The sequence below is a fragment of the Phacochoerus africanus genome, chromosome 4 (genome assembly GCF_016906955.1).
Source record: "Phacochoerus africanus isolate WHEZ1 chromosome 4, ROS_Pafr_v1, whole genome shotgun sequence".
Classification (NCBI taxonomy): Eukaryota; Metazoa; Chordata; class Mammalia; order Artiodactyla; family Suidae; genus Phacochoerus; species Phacochoerus africanus.
Window position 1 is genome coordinate 149434514 of NC_062547.1, and position 25936 is coordinate 149460449.

Sequence of the window (25936 nt, forward strand, 5' to 3'; positions counted from 1 at the left end):
TTGCTTCTGCCACGTAGAGAGCTCAGAATAACACAGTCTCTGTGGCCTTTCTCTCTTCGGTCTGGTCTGAAGACTGAGTTAGGACTGAGTAAGTAGCCAGGGTCAAGAGGCCCCCAGCGGGGAGAGGACAGGAAGCAGGTAGGGACCAGCTGCTTGAGCGAAAGGGAGCACGACTTCTTCACTGTGTCCAGGTTCAAATCCTTCAGGTGGAGAAGCACTTTGCGCGGGGCCCGGGCAATTTGTGCTCTTTTCATTCTCGTTCTCTCTCTGTCTCTGTCTCCTTCTTTCTCTGCAGGAAAAGTGTAGAGAACTTCGCTCGTGATGAGGGTGCCTGTTTTTGATGGCGCTACGTATTAGTACGCCTTGTATTCAGACCCTGTTCTGCAGTAGATGCTCCAGGTAATTACTGTTCATAAACCAGACCGTTATGTTCCTAAAGCAGGTGCGTCCTTCTCTAGACCACAGGAAGCACGTGCTCTGGAGAAAGTTCAAGGTCCTGTCCAATTCTCAGATCCTATGACTTCAGGATTTTATTCTCTGTCTTCAATCAATGTCATCTTTTAAAAACATACCTTAATTCGTTTATGAATTATATTAATGAAATCTAATAAATACACTTAGCATCCAGTTTTCAACACACTATTAGGCATGAGCTGTCAAATAATGGATCTGAAACTACCCCACCTACGTCTTTACTAAAAGAGGACGTCAAAAATCCAACAGATTTCAATGTAAAGTAATATTATTTTCATATAAAAACCTTTAATAGGGAGTTCTTGCTGTGGGTTAAGAATCTGACAGCAGTGGATAAGGTTACAGTGGGTGGGTTCCATCCCCAGCCTGGCACAGTGGGTTAAAGGATCTGGCGTTGCCACAGCGGCAGCTTGGTTCAATCCCTGGCCCAGGAACTTCCATATGCCCCGGGTGCAGCCATAAAACAACAACAATCCACAACCTTTTATAAGAGAACACAGTAGAAACTATTTGTGATCTAGGATTAAATGAAGACTTCTTAGACAGTAGACATAATTTATTAGGAAAAAAATATAAATTGAGTTCACTGAATCTAAAAAAGAATGTATAGATACGTATGACTGGGTCACTTTGCTATACAACAGAAATTGACAGAACATTGTAAATAAATCATAAAAAGAAACTCTGCTGTGTGAAAGACCCTGTTAAGAAGATGAAAATTTAGCAACAAAGCTGGAGAGAAGCTGTAAAAACCAATTATCTGAAAGAGGCTTTTATCAAGAATATTGCCATCCAGGAGTTTCCCTTTTGCCTCAACGGTTAACGAACCCAACTAGGATCCATGAGGATGCAGGTTCAATCCTTGGCCTCACTCAGTGGATTAAGGATCTGGCGTTGCCATGAGCTGTGGTGTAGGTGGCAGACGTGGCTCAGATCCTGCGTTGCTGTGGCCGTGGTGTAGGCTGGCAGGTGTAGCTCTGATTCGACCTCTAGCCCGGGAACTTCCATATGCTGCAGGTGCACCCCTAAAAAGAAAAAGAGAAGGTGGCAAATGTAAGTCTGACGTCGAACTTGAATGCAGACGGTCTTAATCGTTTATCCCCAGTATCTAAGAGGCAGGAGTTGTTACTCCCACATTAAAATAAAGTATTTCTTTAAAAAAAAAATTTACAAATTCTAAATATTGTGTCGTTTATTCAGTGGTAAATGGGATATGAACTCAGGTCTTTCACGTGCCAAAACCCTCTCCAGAAATCAGACAGTGAAAGCGATTAGTTCGTTAGGGAGAAAATGTCTGATTAAATCTCACCCCACTTCAAGCCTCTGAAGGCACTCACTTATTTAACACAGACTTTAAGACCTCGCCCCGTGTGATAACGACCTCACTCCCATAAACTTTATTTTTTCCGGTTTATTGAGATATAATTGACATGTGATATTGTGTAAGGTGAAGGCATACAATGCGATGGCTGAATGTACATACAAGCTGAGAAATGATTAGCACAGTGAGTGGCTCTCTCCTCTTCCTCGAGGCGGGGACCCTCAGCTGACTGCCTGCCCCAGTACTTATCTGGGAGATTTGCAAACATACCATTGCCCAGACCTCATGTATCAACAATTGATTCACCGCTTTGGTGCCGAGAACCAACTGTGACAAAAGGTCTGCAGCTGATACCAATTCCCGATAGGGAATTTGTCCTCTAGTTTTATAAGATGTTCCCATCCAGGGAAACTGCTTAAAAAAATACAGGAGAACCCTCTCCTAGGTCTGACTACGGTACGTCAATCTACAATTATCACAATGTAAAAAGTTTACATGTAAACTTACAGGAGAATTGAAATTTACCACAAATCTCCAATTGAGTCTACTGTGCTCTAGCACACCGAAATTCTGAGGGTCTAAGCATGTGTTTGGAGTTCACGGAGTTCCCACTGGGGCTCAGCAGGATAAGAACCTGACTCGTATGCATGAAGAAGTGGGTTCAATCCTTGGCATCACTCGGTGGGTTAAGGGCCTGGCGTTGCTGCAAGCTGCGGCTTAGGTGGTAGATGCGGCTGGGATCTGGTATGGCTGTGGCAGGGGCATAGGCCTGCAGCTGTGGCTCCAATTGAATCCTTAGCCTGGAAACTTTCATATGCTGCACCTGTAGCCATAAAAAGGAAAAAAATAATAATAATTACAGTTCACAAAACTGCTGGCTTTGATCCTCTTGTCCCTTCCAACTCAGTAGCCTGGAAACCTCCCATAGCTCTATCTTAAGATCTGTGCTTTTCTGTGGCACTTTCTCCCCTCCTCATTGTTCTGGGTTCATTAGATAAAATTGTCCCAAACTCCTGATGAGAGATGATCTATTGTGAGATACCTTTGTGAGGCAGAACACAGGAAACCTCAGGGTCTTATCTCCTGTGAGCCGTCTGTTTTTCCCCAACAGCCCAATAAAGGAGACTCCTCAGCTGGCGGGGAGTGGTTGGGAAGGCAGACACGGTCCCCAGACCCCTGACCCCGCCCTCCACGGCCCTCTCTGTCGCAGGTAGGTCAGGTCGGGATGCTATGGAGGTAACCCTGGTGTGTCACGTTGCTGTGAAGACTGCGCCCAGTCAGTCCTTCTTGAAATAAATGTTTCTATTTTTTTGAGGAAAAATTCATATTCCAAAGTGCCTATTTCTTTACAGGCAGCCGCGTTTCTTGTGGGCTGAGCCAGGGCTGGGAGGGTGAACAGTTCCTTCTCAGATGGGCAAAGAGGACTTGTCCTGATGGCTCTCTCAATCTCTGCAAGGTCTCTGTTCACGTGTATGTCCTGCTGAGTCGTAGTTCGGAGGAAGAGAAAAATAGTCCATTAGAGGTGGGGATCTGGAGTTTCTGGTGTGGCTCAGCAGAAACGAATCCAACTAGAAACCATGAGGTTGCAGGTTCGATCCCTGGCCTAACTCAGTGGGTTAAGGATCCAGCATTGCTGTGAGCTGTGGTATAGGTCACAGACATGGCTTGGATCTGGCATTGCTGTGGCTCTGGCGTAGGCTGGCAGTTGTAGCTCTGATTCGACCCCTAGCTGGGGAGCCTTCATATGCCTCAGGTGCGGCCCTAAAAAACCAAAAAAAAAAAAAAATCGAGAGAGAGAGAGAGAGAGAGAGAGAGAGAGAGAGAGAGGGAGAGGGAGAGGGAGAGGGAGAGGGAGAGGGAGAGGGAGAGGGAGAGGGAGAGGGAGAGGGAGAGGGAGAGGGAGAGGGAGAGGGAGAGGGAGAGGGAGAGGGAGAGAGAGAAAACCATTGGGAATCTAATGGGGTTGGGGTTGGAAGGGTTCCTTAACCAGGAGAAACTGTCATCTGGAGGTGGGGAATTTGCCCCTGTATCGTGTGTGATAACCTTGTCAGCTTCCTCCGCAGACGTTGTAAGATGTCTCTCTCCTCATCATGGATCAAAGCTGTTTTCATCATTTCCTTGGCAGGACCTCTTCATTCTGGTGAGTAGATTTTCATCTGCAGTGAAACATGTTACATATCTTAGAAAGTGCAGGAAAAAGTTCTGTAATCCAGGAATGGAGGAGCTTGTGTTTTATTGGGTTTGTAAACTTTAAATTGATCAAGTGGAAAACAGGCCCGTTTGTTACAAATGCCTTTTAAAAACTGCATCGGTGAGTTACTTTTTCTCATTTCCCATTTTGGAACAAGTCGTGGGTAGAATGAGCTGTAGAGCTTTGCTATTTTTTCACCTATGACTAAAGAACTAAAGAACATTAAGTGTTTTGGTTTTGGGGGTTTTTTGTTTTTGTTTTTTTGTTTTTTTGGTTTTTTTTGGTGGTCAAATTGCTAAATGTGAACTGTGAGAAGGAATGATTTTTTTCTAGGTCTGGTATTTCTTGATATTCTGTTTCCCCCACCCCATGGCTATACCCATGGCACATGGAAGTTCCTGCCCCAGGGATTGAATCCAAGATATGGCTGCAACCAACCACATCAACACTGTGCTGGGCCAGGGATTGAACCAATAATTTAATTTTTTTTTTCCTTTTTAGGGTTTCACCCACAGCATATGGCTAGGGGTCAAACTGGAGCTACAGCCGCCAGCCTACACCACAGCCACAGCAATGCCAGATCCAAGCCATGTCTGTGACCTACACCACAGCTCACGGCAACACCTGGCCTGAGCAAGGCCAGGGATTGAACCAGTGTCCTCAGATATCCTCATGGATACTAGTCGGATTTGTTTCCCCAGAGGCACAACGGGAACTCCCAAGTGTTTTAATCACTCACTCTGAGGCCCCTGAGATAAGCTTTTATCTAAGGTGAGAACACAGTGACACCTGGCTAAGTTAGTTATTTTGGAGCTCAAGGTATTTCAGAATAAGGCATCTGTGAGGTGTTAGATAGACACACAAGTTAGATCCCAGTTCTAATTAATTAAGTTCTGAATGATTTCTTCATATTTAAGTGATATGCTGTAAAGCATTGTCTGTCTAGAGTGTCTCATCAGCAAAACTGGGAATAAAGACAATGCCACCTTCAAAGAACAATGTTAGGGTTTTGAAAATACAGAAAACTAACTCTCACAGAAAATAATTGCTAATGTAAAAATACTTCCAAAGTTGATATTTTTTGTGAATTTTTTGTTTTGCTAATGACGTGAACATCTTGCCCCATTTCTTGCTGGGTCTTGAGTAGGCAACTGGCATAGATTTATGCTCTCAAGGAGTATGGTTCCTGTTTCCTAAAGACGGTTTTTCTCCCCTTCCTCCTCTTCTTCCTCCTTTTCCTCCCTCCCCTCCTTCTTATTTCTCTCACTCCTCCTCTCCTTCTTCTTCTCTCTCTTCTTCTCCCCCCGCCCTTCATCATTTTTAACTTTTGCCCCCCATAGGCTGGTTGCAGAAAACCCTTTTGCACCTGCATCTCATTTCCGATTTCTGGTGCGTTAATACTGGTGGAGGTTGAAAAAGATGAACACTGAACTTTTCTACATTATAAATTGTAACAGCAAAATTCATCAAAAATGTGCATCAGAAAGGCCTTGCAAAAAGTAAGAAGAGAGTGTTAGTATTACACTGAAGTCAAAAGATAGAAACAGCCATATAAAACCATGTGTCATTACCTAGACAACATAAAAACGTGCATATCCCTTTACACAAAAATGTAATTCATGGGCATAAATGTCACGTCATACGAGCATCTGAGAAAGGTCGGATGGCTTTTAGAGAAGAAGCATTCATCTTAGCAAAACGAAGGAAAAAAGAATCAATTAAATACACATTGAAGGGTGAATAATAAGATGACAATTTCCATATATCCACATAGTGTAACATTACATAAAGATAAAAATTAAACTACAGCTCTAAATATCTGAATAAACCTAGTCTCAAAGAAGTTTAAAAAGCACATGATGCAAGCAGTACTGTTTGTCAATTTTCAATACTGTCAACACTAAAAAAAATTGCATTTGTATCTGTATATATGTACCTATGTGCAGACACACGCAGACTTAGTGAAATTATCAAGAGAGACAGGGAATGAGGAATTTAAAAATTTGATTTCATGATTGCTTCTTGAGTTTAGAAGGAGAAAGATATGAAGGGATGTGAAGTTGGTGTCACTAAATTACAAAAAAATACATTCAGCCACTTCTATGACCTCTTTAAAAAAAAAAAAGGTTTACAAAAACGTTAGTAATATTTTATTTTTAAGTGTGATATTTGTCAGTTTTATAAGTTTACTGTTATAGATGTTCATTTTTTAAAATATGAATAAGGGAGTTCCTGTCTTGGCACAGCAGAAACGAATCTGACTAGGAACCATGAGGTTGTGGGTTTGATTCCTGACCTCGCTCAGTGGGTTAAGGATCCGGCGTTGCTGTGAGCTGTGGTGTAGGTCGCAGATGCAGCTGGGATCCTATGTTGCTGTGGCTGTGGTGTAGGCTGGCGGCTGTAGCTCCAATTTGACCCCTAACCTGAGAACTTCCATATGCTGCAGGTGTGGCCCTAAAAAGCAAAAAATAAAAATAAAAAATAAAATAAATAAAATAAAATTTTACTGAGATTTTCATTCCCTGATAAATTTTATGTTGTCCATATTTAACAGCTAAACTGTAAACAATATACAGCAGGTTGCACCAGAGAATATGATCCAGTTTGTGCAAGCAATGCAAAAACTTATGACAACGAATGTATTTTCTGCAATGAAGATATGTAAGCACACAATAGTAAATATTGTCTTGATAACCGAGGCATAACATACATAGAAAAATAAATAAAATCCCTGTAAAAAAAAAATAGGGATCACTCTTGTTTCTTTCCCTGAAGTTCTTTTTTTTTTTTTTGTCTTTTGTCTTTTGTCTTTTTGTTGTTGTTGCTATTTCTTGGGCCGCACCCGAGGCATATGGAGGTTCCCAGGCTAGGGGTCGAATCAGAGCTGTAGCCACCGGCCTACGCCAGAGCCACAGCAACGGGGGATCCGAGCCGCGTCTGCAACCTACACCACAGCTCACGGCAACGCCGGATCTTTAACCCACTGAGCAAGGGCAGGGACCAAACCCGCAACCTCATGGTTCCTAGTCGGATTCGTTAACCACTGCGCCACGACGGGAACTCCCCTTCCTGAAGTTCTTATATCTGAAAGTAATTTTGTATTCGAACTTTCATTATAACTTTACTTGATACTGTGAAAATATATAAATCAATTAATTTAACTTACTCATGAGTTACTAATATCAGACTAGCAATTAATACGATGTCATTTCAAAGCCCAGATGCAGAATGATAGCCCTGTGGTGGTCATGGAATTGAACCTGGCCGACTTGTAGCTGAAGGGAGCGTCACTGTTCAAGCACCAGGCTGATCATGGGACTCTAAATCCGCCCCAATACACTCACTCACACCAGAAAGGGACTCTTCTCAAGGGCCACTTGGTCTCCAAAATGCTGACGGCCTCTAAATCCTCCTTGGAGAGCAGGGCATTCTTAGAGCGCCCCTATCTATTCTCCCTTCCTGCCTCCTCCCCCCCGAAGGAGTTTGCAGTCTAAAGGTTCAGCCAGCCTTCTCCCCGGCCCACTCTGTTTTCTCTTACAGGTGCTTCTGCTCACAAAAAAAAATCTTTGCACATTTAATGCCTTAAATTGGCACCCGTTGTTGGAGGACCACTGGAACAATGGCCAATCTCTCCTCCTTCTGATCTGGGTGGGTCCCAAGGCTGAGTCAGGACTGAGCACATAGGGAGAGTCAAGTGGCCCTGGGTGTGCGCTAGGCCCTGGGAGCAGAGTCCAGCTGCTTCTGGGAGTGGAACACAGCCTCCCCATCCTGGTGCACTTTCAAATCCTCCTTGTCGAAAAGGTTTTCGATGTCTGTTTAATATCCAGACTCTATTCTGCATGCATATCATCTACATTTTTGTGCGTGGCATCAACGGTCCATTTAGAGCAATGCATATAATTTCTCAGTGCTACCATCCTGGGAGTGTAAAATATTTCTTTTTTAAATAAAATTTTTTTTTCGTAATAATTTTAGATTTACAGAAAATTGTCAAATGTAGTACCAAGTTTGTGTATCCTTTATCTAGTTTCTCCCAAGGTTAATACCTTATAGAAACTTGGCACACCTGTCAAAACTAAGAAATTAACATTGGTCTATCACTATGAACTAACCTACAGAATTTGCTTGGAGTTCACCAGTTTTTCCACTGATGTCCTTTTTAATATTTTTTTAAAAATATAACGGACTTTATTTCTTCCTTGAAACTCTTTAATGTTTTTTCTCTGTCTCTTTCTTTCCCTCTAGGAATAATGATGTCAAAATTGATTTTGAACATTTTGGTGCCTGTTAAATATTGATGAAGCCGTACATCAATATGACTTTTATTGGAATCCCATTTTGTGGTACATTCTGCAGATAATCAGAACCTTAAATTCATAGATGACCAAGTGAAGCCTATGGAATTAAGCTAGGCTTTAGAGCATTTAAAATTTTTTCAACTTTAAGTCCCTGTAATTTCAGGATTTTGATTCTCTGTGTTCAGTGACAGTTTGAAAAACAAATGTCTTAATTGCATGTTTGGTAACATAAAATCTGGCATAATTTAAAATAATAAATCTCTCAGTCATTAAAATGTTAAATGATGTTAGCATTATTAAAATACCCTTTCTTGGATCCATGGGTTAAGACATATATAGATTTTTGGCAACTATATTCAAAGCAGTATTTTCAACGGTGAACAAGTAATACATTATTTGGTGTTTAACAAAAGTACAGAAATACTTGGGTTCCTTTCGGTCCTCAAGAATCAAATTCTCCATGAAAGGGGTCAAGGAAATTGAAATCAAATTCTTGCAAGAATCTTATTTGGTAGCCATTGGCTTTACCTTTTGTCCAATAATGAAAATAAGAAGCTAAGGATGTAACAATACTTAAAACTTGACATTTGGCTAAGAAATGGCAGTTTTGACCTGAAATGTGTTCTTTTATTGCTTTTTAAACATCTTTGTTTTGGCATTTACATACCCAAAACATAACCACTTTTAGATATTATACAATGATGATTGTAAACATACAGAGATATACAACCATCACAGTAACGCAGCTTTAGAGCGTGTACATGATCCAGTGAGAAGGTCTCTCATATTTTATGTCTTTTGTGTGTGTGTGTTTTTAGATCCACGGCATATGGAGGTTCCCAGACTAGGGGTCTGATCGGAGTTGTAGCCACCAGCCTGCACCACAGCCACAGCAATGCAGGACCCAAGCCGTGCCTGGGACCTACACCACAGCTCACGGCAATGCTGGATCCCTAACCCACTGAGCGAGGCCAGGGGTTGAACCCACAACCTCATGGTTCCTAGTCGGATTCACGTTTCTGCTGCACCACGGTGGGAACTCCAGGTCTCTCATATTTTAGATATCACTTTCACTTCCAACACTCAGCACCAGGCAACCACCAAACTACTTTGTATTAGATGGCTTTGTCTTTTCTGGACATCTCATATAAATATACTGAAATTTTATGTTTTCCTTTGTGTCTGCCTCTTTCCCTTCTTTCACTTTGCATAATGTATGTCCTGAAAAGATGAGACCTATAAAGATTCTTCATCTGTCAGAATCATTTGAACAATTAGATTCAACAAATAGAGGCCATGAGAGGCAGGCTTTGTACTAACAAGAAGTGAAGTGAGCCCTGTTTGCTGTGAGATGATGTCATTGGCTTGTTTCCATCACTTTCAGACTCTGGCAGGGAAGTAAAACCCATCAGGGTGAAGAGCAGCTGGAATACAGTCAGTCCTGCTGATGGGGATTCTAGCTGGTGCGGAGCCATTGCCATTGGATGGGAGTTGCCCCTCCTGAGAGCCTGGGAACTCATGGTTCGGCCTTTGAGGCCCCGTAAGCCGCAGATGTCAAGGCAGGACCTAATGTATGTCTTATCTTGCTTATTCCAGATACAGGTATATATAGCAAGACATTGTAAATAAGAGAAAGATAGAAAATGAATGAATACTTACATTGTGATCAAATGAGTGCATGGAAATCAGGCCTAATGAAAAGTTAAGTGAGTAACAGAACTTCTGAAGTTCAGTTCAAAGTGCAAGGTTTAAAATGAAGTCCTGCCTTATACTTTCACCCTCTGTCCAATCACTTTGTTTTTCCTGGGTGGCTTGTGCTTATAAATGAATAAAAAAGCGGAGAAAAGCTAAAAGAAATGTGTCACACAGATAGAAATGAAAATATATCTTTCTAATGAATATATCACATATCTTAGAGTCATGAACGTAAAAGCCAAAAATGTCTTGATGTGAAAACATTTATTTACTACTACTGTTTTTAACAGCTTAATTAAATTTCGTTAATTTTAGTTACTCTTCACTTCTAATTCATTTCAGTGAATCTGTATGCTATGCTGATAGATGAGAGTGATTATAAAGAGAGCCTGACAACTAAATTCTTTAGACATGGTGATCCCGTTACATTGATAGAGCATTTGTGCCTAAAATCCTTACGTGAGTTTGAGTTAATGCCAGTGGTGATTAGCTTAACGTTTATAAATGAAGCATTAATATTGAAGATAAGCATTAGCATGAAGTATACAAACTTGGCTTCTTACACAACCTCAGTATAAAAACACGTGTTGCTGCAGGTGTTGCCGTCTGATGCACAGACAGGAAAGCGTTCATTGGGGCAACCGGTCATTGTATTTTCAACCTGTCAGAGTCAGGCTACAGAAGTCAGAGACGTCTTAACATGGTAGCAGTAATAACCATATGAATAGCAGCTTCCACACACTAGGAGCATAAAACTTGGTTCTTTCTTGATGTAATATTTGAATATTCCATTTGAGTTCTAATTTAAAGACTGTAATTTTAATATCAAAATACTCCTAGGCACATAGAAAGTGCTCTATGAGTATCCTGAATGAATAAATAAGAACTAGAGGATAAATTCTATTCATATCTCTTTGTTTTCTTTTCCTCTATCCTCTTCTGAGCTACCATCTGCTTTTATAGGATAATTGCAGTCTTTGTCTAAGTGGTCTGACTGCAGCCACTTTTTTTCCCTGCTCCAAATGCCTGTTTTATTATTTTTTCAATTTAATTTTTATTTTGTATTGGAGTGTAGTTGTAGTGTTAGTTTCGGGTGTACAGCAAAATGATTCAGTTATACATCCATGTGTCCATGCTTTTTCAGAGGCTCTTCCCACGTGTCATCACGGAATGTTGAGGAGAGTCCCCCGCGCTGCACACTAGGGGCCGTGTTGATTACCTGTTTTACACATTAAAAGCTCGCCCTGTGTTACATCAGATCTCTAGTACTTAATTCATCTTGTAACTAGAAGTGTGTACCCTTTAATGGACTTCCCAGTCGCTAGCAACCACCATTCTTCTATTTCTTTTGCGTTCAACTTTTTTAGAATCCACATATAAGTGGTATCGAAAAGTATTTGTTTCTCTGTGTCTGATTTATTTCACTTAGTATAACGCCCTCAAGATCTGTCCTTGTTGTATCGAATAGCAAGTAACAGGATTTCCTTCTTTTTTAAAGCTGAGTAATATTCAAATATGTATATTTATATAAATTCAATATATATTCAATATATTCATATATATTGTTTCCAGATCTCGGGTATTGTGAAAAATGCTGCATTAAGGGAGTTCAGATATATCTTTAAGATGCTGACTTAATTTCCCTTGGGTATATACCCACGATTTGGGATGGCTGCTTATGTGGTGGTTCTATTTTTAATATTTTGAGGAACCTCCATACTGTTTTGCATGGTGGCTGCTCCAATTTACATTCCTACCGACAGCGAACAAGGGTTCCCTTTCTTCCCCATCCTGGCCCACACTTGTTACCTTGTGTATTTTCCTGACAGCTGTTCTAACAGGGGTGAGGCGACATCTGTGTTTTTTGTTTGCATTTCTCTTGTGATGACTGATGTGGGCACCTTTTCATGTACCGTTGGTCGTTTGTGCCTTCTTTGGAAAGATGTCTATTCAGCTTCCTCCACCCATGTGTTAATCAGGTTGGTTTCTGTTTTGGTTTGGGTTTGGTTATTGAGTTGTATGATTTACATATATTTTGGATACTTACCCCTTATCAGATATATGGTTTGCAAATATTTTCCCCTCTTATACAGGCCACATCTTCAGTTTGTGGGTTTTCAGTTTATGTTCACAAGGGCCCCCCTTGGAACCTGGGCTGTCGGTGCTGCTTGGGAGCCAGGGTCACCCAAAGCCATGGGGACCGGCCACTGCTCAGATATGCCAGGAGCCTGGGTTTGCTGGAACACCTCCACCCCTCACTCCAGAACTGCCCGGTGCCCCACAAGCTGGGCAGTGCTGAGCAGAGCCAGGAAGTGAGTTCACCAGAGTCCTCTAGGGGTCTGGTGCCTCGAGAGATGCACAGAGCGAGCCGTAAGCCTGGGGTCACTGAAGCTGCCTGAGGCTTTGGGAGTCGGCAGGTACGGGAGTGGATTCAGGTCAGGAGTTCACGGGAGCTCCCCAGAGCCACGAAGTCACTAAGCGCTGCTCGCGTCAGAGTGGGACAGAAGCCTGTATTCACATAGGCTCCCTAAAAGCTGATGAAGCTGCCCAGGACACTGGAGCTGTCAGGCAACAGGGTGAACCAGGGCACAGAATTCCGGGGAGCCTTCCAGGAGGCTGGTGCCAAGGATGCCTCCTGTGTTTAAGGGAGCCCACTGGCCTGGGGCCTGGGTTCCCAGGAGCTTCTAGGGGGTGCAGCCATGGGCGGGGCCTGGGTTCCCAGGAGCCTCTAGGGGGCCCAGCTGTGGGCAGGGCCTGGGTTCCCAGGAGCCTCTAGGGGGCCCAGCTGTGGGCGGGGCCTGGGTTCCCAGGAGCCTCTAGGGGGCTCAGCCATGGGCGGGGCCTGGACGGCTGCCGAAGAGGCTTCTGGGTGAGCTGATTTCCTGATCTGCACAGCCTGCTGGGAAGTTGGTGCTGAGGATGCTGAGGCCCCTGGAAGACCCAGGTAACGGGGTGAGGGTTCAAGGGCGGGACCTGATGTGGGGAGGCGCTGGGGGAGCCAGTTTCTGGATTCGCAGGAACCCCCTGAGGGCCTGGTGTCCCGGGAGCCCACTGGGAAACTGCTGCCAAGGATGTGTCTTTGTGGCTGCGGAGCCGCGGGGGCATGGCCGGAGACGGCGGGCCCTGAGCTGAGGCGTGGAGCCGCTTGGGTTCCCGGCGCCAACGGGGGTGGGTCGTTGCGGGGGTTGGCCAGGTGCTGTGGGCCTAGCTCCGGGGTCCACGGCGAGGTCGGACCAGCCCTCTACTCAGTGTGAGCTTTGGAGAGGAGTGTGGGGCTAGAATGAGTCCGCCTTCCCTGGTCTCAGTGTGTCCTTTCTTAGCACTGGGCTTCACCCGGGTGGCGGTCCCGCCCCTGGAATCCTAAATTCCCGTGCAAGTCGTTTTCCTGCGCAGATTGTTGTTGAAGTTGATGCTCCTTGGCTGCGGGTGTTGAGTACCCGGGGGCGGGGTTCCTGTGCCGTCTTGTTGAAATGCTATGTGTGAAGGGCGTCCCTTACCAGCGCCGTGCCTCACAGTTAAATTCTCTATTCCTCTCATTTCTAAATTGATTCTTTGCTGTTCTTGATTCGTGAGGTCACAAGGAATAGGTCTCCCCAGTGAGGCAAAACCTGGGGGTGGAAGTTAATCTGCTCAACGGGGGACTCTGGAGAAGGTAATCTTGGATCTCTGGTCATTTGTCCACTCGGGAATGGCCGAGGTATTGGTGATAGAGTTGGATGGCTTTGATATTTTTATTTTATTACTTTGTTCTCATTAGTTAGTGGGACATGAAACGGCGTTCTTAGCATTAACGAGCAAATTTACTCTCTGTCATGTTTACTTACCATTTTGGAGTTTTTCTGGTGAAGAGTTTTACTGGAGCATGTGTTAATCCTTTGAGTTATCAGAATAGGTTGAAAATAGTGGAATTAATCACTGAAATGGGTTGTTTTGCTGACTTTGTGATCCTTGAATCACGAAATCCCTGAATGCGATTCCTTACTTTAAAGGCTTTTATTCACCCCAGGATATTTCTATCTTCCTCATTATCTAGAGCTGGAGACTCCTTTGAGTTGAAAAGACCATTGTATTCAGAACTAGAGATCTAGGTACTCTTAGTTTCTGCAATTATGCAATTTGACTTGGGTTTTAAACCAGAATAACTAGACTGAATGATGTTTCTCAGTTTGGTTAAACCCTGATGATTTTATTTGTTGATAATAAACTCTGTCATACAGTATCAGGAACAAATTAAATCATGGTTGTGGTGAAGGATGTTACTGTTACAGATAAGAATGATCACTAGGAGGCAAACTCAGGAGAAAGGAAGAGCGTTAATGAACAATCATTAAATCTAGAATGACTAACTGATTTTTGTCCCCCCAGTTAGTGTTTTTCAGACTTTAAGGGCCATTCATACTACTTAGAGATTTTGTTTCAAAGCAGATTTAGATTCATTGCATCCATAATGGAGCATAAAATTCTACGCTTCATTAAGTTCTGAGGTGACTTACGTATTTGCTAAATGGACCAAAATTTGAACAGCAAGGCTCTGGAATGTTGGATGGCCCGTTTACTAATATTCCACCAACACTAAGCCTCAATTTCCTTGCCATGTCTGTTAGTGTATTAACAAAATTAGGTATGGAATTTTTCTCTTTTTTTTTTGTCTTTTTTGCCTTTTCTAGGGCCGTGCTCGCGGCATATGGAAGTTCCCAGGCTAGGGGTCTAATTGGAGCTGTACCCACCAGCCTACGCCAGAGCCACAGCAACGCAGGATCCAAGCTGCGTCTGTGAACTACACCACAGCTCACAGCAGCACCGGATCCTTAACCCACTGAGCAAGGCCGGGGATCAATCGAACCTGCAGCCTCATGGTTCCCAGTCAGATTGGTTAACCACTGCACCACAACAGGAACTCCAGGTATGAAAAAATTTGAAGTTATTGACAGCAATCCAAATCCTGGTAGGAACTCTTAAATTCTTTAATAAAAGAGGCTCTGACTTGAACATTTCTCTTGACTTTAGGAGAATGCCTTTGAATACAGAGAATTATAGCTAGCAGGGTTGGGACGAGAATAAGGTGATTCAGATACTATGGGTACAAAAAATAGAAAGGTGCCAACTTTAACCTTTAGTAAAATTTTTATTATCAAATTGTTTCAGATTTGCAGATATTTTTGCAAAGATAGGACAGAATTCCTGTTTACCTTACATCCAGTGTCTCCTAATTATTAACATGTTTTATAAGTATGGTACTTATGAGATGAAAGAGAAATTCGTGACTGCCATAAAGAAAATTCCTCAGGGTCTTCTGGCAAAAATTCAAATAATTAACAAGACAGGAAAACAAGTTTGGTTTACATATCTCAATAGGAACATCCAGAGCAAAATAAATTTAGAAAAGCTTTGTCATAAATCTCAAAGAAGGAGTTCCCGTCGTGGTGCAGTGGAAACAAATCCCACTAGGAACCATGAAGTTGCGGGTTTGTTCCCTGGCCTCGCTCAGTGGGTTAAGGGTCCGGCATTGCCATGAGCTGTGGTGTAGGTCGCAGATGTGGCTCAGATCTGGCATTGCTGTGGCTGTGGTGTAGGCCGGCAGCAACAGCTCCAAGTAGACCCCTAGCCTGGGAACCTCCATATGCCATGGGTGCGGCCCTAAAAAGACTAAATAAATAAATAAAAATAAATAAATAAATCTCAAAGAAATAAGGAGGGAACCCAGGATTTGATATCTAGCTGGATGGTCTTCTAGGGTAAAGCCAACAGAAAATGAGTTTTAAGTGCAAAATAATGTAAGATGTCTTTGTATTTATGAGCCCTTACTGAGCAATTTTCTAATGGATCAGCCTAATTCAACCAAGTGACTAATGGGAGAAGTTTGGTAAAAGGCTGAATATGAGTGTTTAACATACTTTAAAACATTTTATACTAAAGCACAGACTGACATAAAGTGAAAAATTTATATGAAGATTTTAAGTTACATGCTATGACAAAAAAATAAATTTTATAAGGAGGAGAAGGGAAAGAGGCAAACACAGTGAGTTCATTGATTGTCGTGTAGGAAAAAAGTGAGACTCAAATGACAGCATGAAAATCTGGCAGACTGGACACTAATTGATTAAATCAGAAGTGGGGAACAAAAAGCTTCTGAGAGGGTATAATATAAAGGTAGTTACTGGAAGAAATGATAACTCCTCTTATGTCAATAGTATTTTAAAACATAAAAATGAAACAAATCACAAAGAAAAAGATAACCCAGAACATGTAATATGGTAAAAATAATAACTTTAACCCAAAATTTATTACATTTGAGACCAGCATCAGTCATTTTAATGTATGTTCATTTTTCACAGTTCTGGAGGCTGAAAGGTCAAGATCACGGTGCCAGCAGACTCATTTTCTGTTGAGAGCCTGCTTGCTCAGCGGTTGTCTTTTCAGAGTAACCTCATGTGGCAGGAGGAGCAGCAGCCCTCTGGGATCTCATTTATAAAAGCAGTAATTAATCTTCATCGTGACGGCTCTCTGTCCTGCTGTCCTAATCCCCTCGCCAAATACGTCCTCACTATACCCTCACCTTGGGGGCTGGTATTTCAAGATAAGGATTTTGAGAGAGACACAAACATTCAGCCCTTAGCAGATGACGTTCTGCTGGTTTAAGAAAGTGCCCAGGGTTCTCTTCGCTTCTTCCCTGGAGCCTAATAAACCCCTGGTTACTCGCATGTAGTTCTGGAGACTGGAGGAGAAACTCTGGTATCTAATGTCACTGTGGGGTAATGTTAAATTGGGTAAAATTAGGTCATAATAGCAATAAAACGCATTGGCTCTTTTTGATTTATTGAAGTTAATTTTCCCATTATGATAGAAAATAGATCTTGTTAAGGGGGGGAGGAAGAAACTCTATCACTAAGAAGCAACCAGTTTCAACCTGTGGTATATGATCTTCTATTAAGATTTCAACTTTTTCTGTTTCTTTTTTTCCCTCTTTTGTCCTTTTAGGGCTGCACCCGTGGCATATGGAGATTCCTGGGCTAGGAGTCTAATTGGAGCTGTAGCCACCGGCCTACACCACAGCCACAGCAATGCCAGATCTGAGCCCCATCTGCCACCTACACCACAGCTCACGGCAACGCCAGATCCTTAACTCACTGAGCGAGGCTAGGGATCGAACCCACAACCTCAGGGTTCTTAGTCGGATTCGTTTCCACTTCGCCACTGTGTGAACTCCTTTTTTTTTTTTTTTTAATTATGACCTTATGGTATATACACAGACTTCACATACTAATTTAAATGGTTTTATTTATTTTTTTATTGAAGTATAGTTGATTTACAGTGTTGTGTTAGCTTCTGGTGTACTAAATGTCCTATGATTATAAAAATGATAAATGCCACAATGGCTATAATTAAAAAAAGAAAAAGAATAAAATGTGTTCATGAGGATGTGGAGAATTGTAACTTCATGCATTGTTGGCGGAAATGTAAGAAGCCGCTTTGATTAGCAGGTGCTTACAAAGTTCAGCACACATCTGCCACGTGAACCGTGCATTCAATACCTGTTGTTTACCCAAGAGAAGAAGAAACAAAAAACACTGGTCCACACAAGTACTTACACACTAAATGTTCATGAAGGATTAGTCTTAATAGCTGAAAAGTGGAAATAATTCAAATGCCCGAACTAGTAAATAAACATAATGTGGCTTATCAAAGCACAAAGGAACATCATTCATCATTTTAAAATACTCAACTACTCACAGGTGGTATAAAGTTGGTTTAAAGTGTATAAACTTCCAATTATTATGCCCAGTGAAAGAAGCAAATTATAAATGCCTACATCGCCTTCATTCTACATATGAAATATCCTGAGAAGGCAAAACAATGTGGAAAGAATGTGGATTAGTGGCTGCCTGGGGAAGGGAGTGGCAAGAGGGATTAACTGCAGTCAGATCAGAAGAATCTTTTGGGGGTAATAATCTTAAATAATCTTAAATTGAATCGCCGTGATGGTGGCAGTCCCTGTACATTTACAAAAAGCATAGTAATATACCTGAAAATGTTTAAGATTTTGGTAAGTAAATATTTCAATAAGTAAGCTTTTAAAGTAATAGTAAGTTCTCTACTAAAATTGCCCTTTCAGTATCAATATGGCAGGGTTTCAATATTGTGGGCCTCCCTATCTCAGTTTCATATGGCTAAAGTATGGAGCCAGTGTCTAGTGAAGTCTTTGTAAGAACTGAGTTAGATAATACCTGGCAAACTCCCTGACACAGCTTTTGTAGACAAAATACTCAAAGAAAAAGAGTTCCCATTTGCTAAGAGACAGTAACTTTAGCCAATACAGTGAAAGATCCTAGCGAAGACTGACACTTAATTTTACGGACTGTCTTTTCCTTATTGTCTGATACAGTGCCTCACACATAGCAGGCTTTTTGTGATATGTTGAATAAAAATTAAAAAGAGCACATGCATGAGTATGCGGTGTTTGCTGAGGAGTTAGAAGCTTCTGCGAAGAAAAGGCTATAGGACTAGATGAATGTACTTTTATATTCTAATGGAAAATATTGCCTCAATTGTAAAAAAAGAAAGATTTTAATAAGGACAAAATCACTTAACTTTTTGAATGAAATATTTAGGATTTTAAGTTGTATTAGGTTTTATGATGGGAAACATATAAAGATACTAGTTTTTAAAACTATTATTGAGTAATTGAACATGGAAGATCAAAATCCCGAAATCAAAAAGTCTTAAAGTTGGCGATAACTTTCAGCATCCTGTATTTCGTTTCATGTTCCGTAAGAGGATTTATCTAGTCATCTATTAAGTTCCCAACTGAGAGAACTCTACTAATTCTAATTGTGGAATCCACTGCACAATGAGCTTACATTAGGATATATGGATAATAATTCAGTAAACACCAAAATGATCATATTCAAAATTTTCATGAAGAAGCCTGTAGAGAAAGGGGAGAAACAAGTTCTCAGAATAGCATGTTAAACTACTTAAGAAGTGTGGCACGTGCTCCCCAGTGAGAAGGATTTTTCAGTGGGGAAACGGTGGTGAGACTCTGCTTCCTTCCTGTGCCCAGCTGGGCACACCTGTTCCTTGGCCCTGCACTTCTGCTCTTGTGAGGACAACTGACCCTCCTCCTAGCTCAGTGCCGACTCTGACCTTGAAGCTGCCCGTACCTGAGAAAGGGGAGGATGGGGGGCTGTGGGGGTGGTCCCTGAGAAGGAGATGGCAGTGTGCAAAGACTGGAAGAGAGGAAACACCTGGAGAGAATATGGGGACGAGGCAGGAAGGCTGGCAGAACCAACAGACCATGAACCCTTCGGCGTGAAGGGTTGCAGAAGTTTGGTAGAGGTGTCCTGAACTGCCCTGCAGTCTGAGGAAGCGGTGAAAGGCTGTCTTGGGGGTTTCAGAGACCACCACAAGAGTCCCTTTCTAGAATGAACGCTGCACTCTGACTGATTTCAGACTCCAGCAGTAGGGGCCCGTGTCAATGACCCAGCTTCCCGGAGCTGGAGATCTACAGAGCCGAGTATCACGGCATCACCAAGATCTGCCATGCAACCTCAGGGCTTCTGAATTGCCACACGTTGGTCGCTAGTCCGCCATTAGTAAATTATAACAAAACTAAGTTCAGTTAATTGATTTGCAGGACATTCAGCATGATTATGTGGAGAGCGGTAAAGCGCTAGTCCTTTGTAGAAATTGGAACTTTAGGGAAACATACAGGTGAATGCCGTACCTCTTTTATGTAGAGTTATGACGGTTATTTTGTGTGTGCTGTGCTTAGGTTATCAGTACCGTGAATTTTCCTATTCTTTTGAAATGATTTCTTCACTACTTTGGAAAAGAAAATATTTACTATCATATTCTTACATCTTTTCACTGCAGAGAGTACATTCATTGAGATAAGTTTGGCCACTGGTTGACCGGCTCAATTTTCCCAGTACAAGAATGTGGTGCAAGTCTGTACCAAATACAGTTTGTCTGTAAAATATCGAAAGACAACATGAAATTTATCAGGTAATGAACATGGGGTAAAAAATGTTCTGCAAGCCTTATATGAAATGCCACACATCAAAGTGGGATAAATATATTCTGTATCTAAGTTTAACAATAAACTTCAATGAAAACATCACTCACTTAAAATTTAAAATACTATCAATATTTTTACAAGTCTCTTTGTATTTACATAAAGGCCACACGATTTTGTTGTTAAAATTTGTAATATTAAAAATGTTAATAGTTTAATATTTTTTTTAAATTGGTAAGAATAAGTGTTATCTTACCATGTCACTTCTTAGTTCAAATTGTAAGGAAGCATCTGCAAAAAAAAAAAAGAAAGATAAAAAAACAACACAGAGATGAAAATGATACAAAATGAAAGTAAAAAAGCATAGTCCCTGGTAGTGACTATATCTCTTTGTAGCACAAATATATGAGATTTGCCTGCACTAAAATAATTATAATAATGTGATGAGCTTTTATGGCAGCAGTGAAACACTAAATTCACAAAATAAAAATCAAAAAACAGTTTTATTCCCAAATTAATCTTACACTGAGAACAAATATTATGTATTATTTTTCATTTAATCCCTATACCTTGCTTTAAAGATAGCATTCTCTTTTCACCTTTATCGTTAAGATCCTAATCAAAGAGAGCAGTGCTTTGCAAGTCACTTAATTATGAAGAAATTAATCGGTACTTCATTAACCAGTTGTTTGCCTCTATCCAAGGTAGCCTTACAGATTATCTTATCCTGAAATTTATGAATCACAATAAGCTTAAAGTAAGATAGCTTGGTGTCAAGGTGAACAATGAATTCCCTCCTCATGCAGGGCCTTGAAATAGAGGAATCAGAGCTGCCACACGTGACCGTCAGGAAACACCATATCTAGAAGGAATTACCCATTCTCACTCCGTGCATTTAACAGCAATAACAGCAATGGAATAGAGCCCCTGAAAGGAAGAATTGAACGTTGTTGAGTTATAAACAAAACCATAACATCTACTGCCCATTCTAACCCACCTCTGTCTCCATTGGCCCAATGTGGGAGAAGAGGAAAAGCCATCCACTGGTGCAGTTTAAAATAAGAATTTGTCAAAAGCTCAGTTTCACTATATCAGTTTAAGTATTACAAACCCAATGAAATTGCTTTATAGCCGTTGTTTTCTGAATGTTCTAAGATCTGTGAAGTGTTCACCTCAGGACAGGAAAGTTTACTCACCAGAATAAAGAAAAAATACAAAGAAGATGATGAAAGTAGCTTTGATCCATGATGAGAAAGGCATTTTGTCAAGTTGATGGATGCAAGCTCTAGACTGGTTTATAACTCATGAACAGGGAAAAATCCTGCTTTTTCTTTAAATAGGCAAACAGAATCCACAGTCCACACATGATGAATGCCTTCCTGGTAGAGGAACTGGTCCAACCCCAGGTTACTACCTTAGACGAACGCTTTCCTATGTTCTTCTCCCAACCCTCAGATTCACCAAGACAGGACGTGTGACCTGAAGGCTCCACAGGTATGGGAGAGAAAGCCTGGGACCGAGTCCCTTCTGCGCATGCAAGAAGGGGTGCCTTACTCTTTCTAGCCCTTTACATCAGCTCCTAGGGAACCTGCTGCGTTCAAGGGAACATGCAGGTAGGGGCCGCCCCCGCAGCAGGGCCACACACCAGGGCTCACTCCCTAGTTCCCCACCCGAGCTTTCTGACGCAGAGACATGGTGGAGAGAGAGGCCAGCAGCTCTTGAAACTGTGATTGTCTGCTTCGCCTTTGCTTCTCAGTCTTTTCCATCCAGCTACGTTGTTCTTACTGATAGGTAAGAAGCTCATTGGGTAGACAGGAGGCCCAGGGCAGACAAAACGGAGGGAGGGATCCTGGGTCTTCACAGAGGCTGTAAAGTAGGCACAAGAAGTGCTTTAGAAATCGTCTCAATAGATCTTCCCTCAGCAGGAGGCCTGGGAACAACTTGATCTGATGAATCCAGAATTATGGGAAGGGAGCCAGTAAAAAACTTATTATAGATTCTAAGATCTGTGAAAGCGTTCCAAGCAGTTGAGTTAGACGGGAACAAGAGAATTTAAGCAAGAGAAGGAGAGTGTTGTGAACTATAATTAGATAAAGACTTAGACCCTTGGTAGCTTTCAATGCCAGAATCATACTCAATTGAAAGTCTTTCTTTTTAATCTTTTTTTTTTTAAGACAATTATAGGAAATAACACAGAGCCATCCAGTTGGACCAGTTTCCCCCAAGGGTTACGTCATGTCAGACTGTTGCACAGTTTGACAGCGGGTGCCTGACATTTACCTAGAGAGCCTTCTGGGAGTCTCACCACTCAGACTGGAACGAGTGTTCAGATGTTTGTAGATGAGGTCTGGCTGATGATGTGCTTTTAAGGTTCCCAGGGGACTCTCAGCACCAGCCAGCTTTGGGCAACCTGGGCTAGAGCCCAGGGCGTAAATTTCTGGGGTGCAAGAGAGAAAAGGCCGGGGAGTTGAAAACAGATGAAGCAGTGACCTACATTTGATGTTCGGTCATTTTGTCTTTACTGCATAGGTAACTGACAATATACTGCAGGCTTTTCAAGCAAGGTGAAAGCTCAGGGTCCAAATTCTATCTGCTCTTTACAAACCTTCACTCATATTTAGACTTTCTGATGTACAGTTTTCTTATTTATTTTTTATTTTTTTATTTTTTTGGTCTTTTTAGGGCCACACATGTGGCCTATGGAGGTTCCCAGGCTAGGGGGTCCAGTCAGAGCTACTGCTGCCAGCCTGCACCACAGCTCACAGCAATGCCGGATCCTTAACCCACTGAGTAAAGACCAGGGATGCACAGAGACCAGAGTGAGACCAGAGTGGTGCGCAGATCCACTGAGTGAGACCAGGGATCGAACCCCTGACCTCAGAGATGCTAGCTGCGTTTGATAATCACTGAGTCACAATGGGAACTCCAGTTTTCTTATTTTAAACATGGGTAATAATTTCTAACTCCTTTGTCTTCGATGTTACGGGTAAAAAACTTAAATTGTCTTTGTTTAATTTGTGTAGTTGGATATTTGTCATTCTCATCTTGTTTTTTTTTTCCCCACACTGAAGAAACCCAAGATTTAGAAAGAAACATTTTATGATTAGTAATTTTCCCTGTCAATTTAAGGACCCACATATAGCAAAATACTATTATGTTTACAGTAGCTCTTTGAATGATTTATTTAGCCACCATCAGAGACACCTGTGATAGACCAATTCTTGTGGTATAGGATATTTTAGGGAAAAGTAAACTGAAGACTAGAGGTGAAGTTATGGGGAATTCTTTGTATTCTGTTCACTTGCCTATATTATCAACAGAGATTAAGAGCAGGACAGACAATCTCTGACTCACAGCAGTCTACAAAATTTTGAAATTCACCAGAAAAGGGAATGTTGGGCATGTGGATTTTTATATATAACTTCACGAAGGAAAAGGAAACGTACATCTTATTCAAATTGTCGCAGGGATGACACGCTCATTTGAGAAGATATTTTAAGAGAAAAGGAGAAAAAAGGAAAACCTAGATCCGTGTCCATCTTTCCCAAGTTATTACCACGGAAGTGGTGGGCAAAGAAATTCACCATCCTGGACAATAATAGAAATGAGCTACCTGGATTTAACTTCGCACCAGCCAAGATTAAAAATATATAAATTAATTAATATAAAAGCGCCAGAATGCTCGACCCTCCCCTGCGTAACTATAGTACAGTTTTTTGGTTTTTTGTTTTTGTTTTTTTTTTTTGGAGACACATACTTTTAATTGTCCTTTACTCTATGTTCAAAAGTGATTGGATTCTTCTAAAAAGCATCATGTCTCAGAAGAGACCAGGATGATTTGACAACAGTTAGCATCAGGAGACGAAACACCTGGACTGGAAGCAGGGGCAGTTCTTCATGATCCGTGTTCTGGAGGCTAGAGCGCGGTGCCGGAGACCTTTCTCGTGGGTTGGGAACTGCTGTTTATTGGGAATCAGTATACTTGCAGACTGAACCTGAGGATAAGGCTGAGTAAACGCTTCCGGGAAGTTTCTTTTTTATTTACTTGGTTTTCACAGTAAAAGTTGTATATGTGTATATTTAAGGCATGAAGTATGATGTTTGATACGCGTATAAGGCAGTGTTACCACAGTCACACTGATTGATACGTCGTCTCCTCCCATAGTTACCGTTTTTGTGTGTATGATGAATATCCCTGAAGTCTTAGAAATTTTCTAGCATTCAGCACAGTATTATTAAATATAGCGATAATGCCATACATTAGATTTCTAAACCTATCCTACATAACTTTGTACTTTGGATGCACAATCTCACCATTTCCCCATCAGTCATAAAAACCATTCTACTTGCTGCCTCTACGTATTCACCTTTTTAAATTCCACATACAAGCGTGAGCATGAGGTTTTTTTCTGTGTCTGGCTTATTTCTTTCTCTTAAAGTACAGTTGATTTATAACGTGGTGGCAGTTTCTGCTGTACAGCACACACACACACACATTCATTTTCCCATACTATCTTCCATCCTGTTCTCCTCCAAGACTGGACCTGGTTTTCCATGCTGTACAGTAGAACTCCATTGCTTATTCATTCTAAATGTAATAGTTTGCATCTCCCAACCCCAAACTCCCCGTCCATCCCAGTGCCTCCCCACACACTCCTCCCCACCCCCCGGCAACCGCAAGGCTGCTCTCCGTGTGTGTGATCTGTTTCTGTTTTGCAGATAGGATGATTTGTGCCGTATTTTAGATTCCACATAATAAATGGTATCACACGGTATTTGTCTTTCTCTTTCTGACTCATTTCACTTGGAATGAGACTCTCTAGTTGTATCCATGTTGCTACAGATGGCATCATTTTATCCTTCTTATGGCTGAGTAGTCCATCATATATGTACCACATCTTCTTAATCCTTTCATCTGTTGAAGGACATTTAGGTTGTTTCCATGTCTTGGCTGTGTATGGCTTATTTCACTTAGCATACCATGCTCCAGGCTTACCCCCACTGCTTTAAATGGTAGGCTGTCCTCTTTATTATATGTATTTATATATATGTATATATTTATATCTTATATATACACACATTATACATATACACATATGCACATTACATATTTATACATTTATACAGTATGTATCTTACAATTTCTTTACCATTTACCCATCAACTGACACTTGAGTTGTTTCCATACCTTGGCTATTGCAATGAGTATGGAAGCACAGATACCTCTTTGAAGTGCTGACTTTATTTATTTGGGGTACATACGCAGAAATGGGATTGCTGAATCATAAGGCTGTCCTCTTTCCAGTTTTCTGAAGAACTGACACTGTTTTCCTGCTGTGAGCGGTGTTTCTTTTTCTTCACATCCTAATACTTTGTATCATTTGTGCCTTTTTCCTTTTTTGTCTAAGGCCACACCTACAGCATATGGAAGTTCCCAGGCTAGAGGTAGAACTGGAGCTGCAGCTGCCGCCATAGGCCACAGCCATAGCAACACCAGATCTGAGCTGCATCTGAGACCTACACAGCAGCTCACCACAACGCTGGATCCTTAACCCAGTGAGCGAGGCCGGGGATCAAACCCACATCCTCATGGGTACTAGTTGGGTCCGTTACCGCTGAGCTACAACAGGAACTCCTGTGTTGGTGTTTTTGAAAATAGCCTTCCCAGCAGGAGAGAGGTGATGGGCCACTGGAGCTCCCTCATGATGCGTGATGTTGAGCACCTTTTCATTTATCCACTTGCCATTTGTATGTATTCCTTGGGGAAAAGTCAAGTATTCATTTCCTTTGCTCATTTAAAAAGAAATTGGGTTTTTTGTTTGTTTGTTTTTATTTTGCTATTGAGTTTTATGTATTCTTTATATATTTTGGATATTAACCCATTATCTGAAACATGGTCTGCATATATTTTCTTCCATCCTGTAAGTTGCCTTTTCATTTTA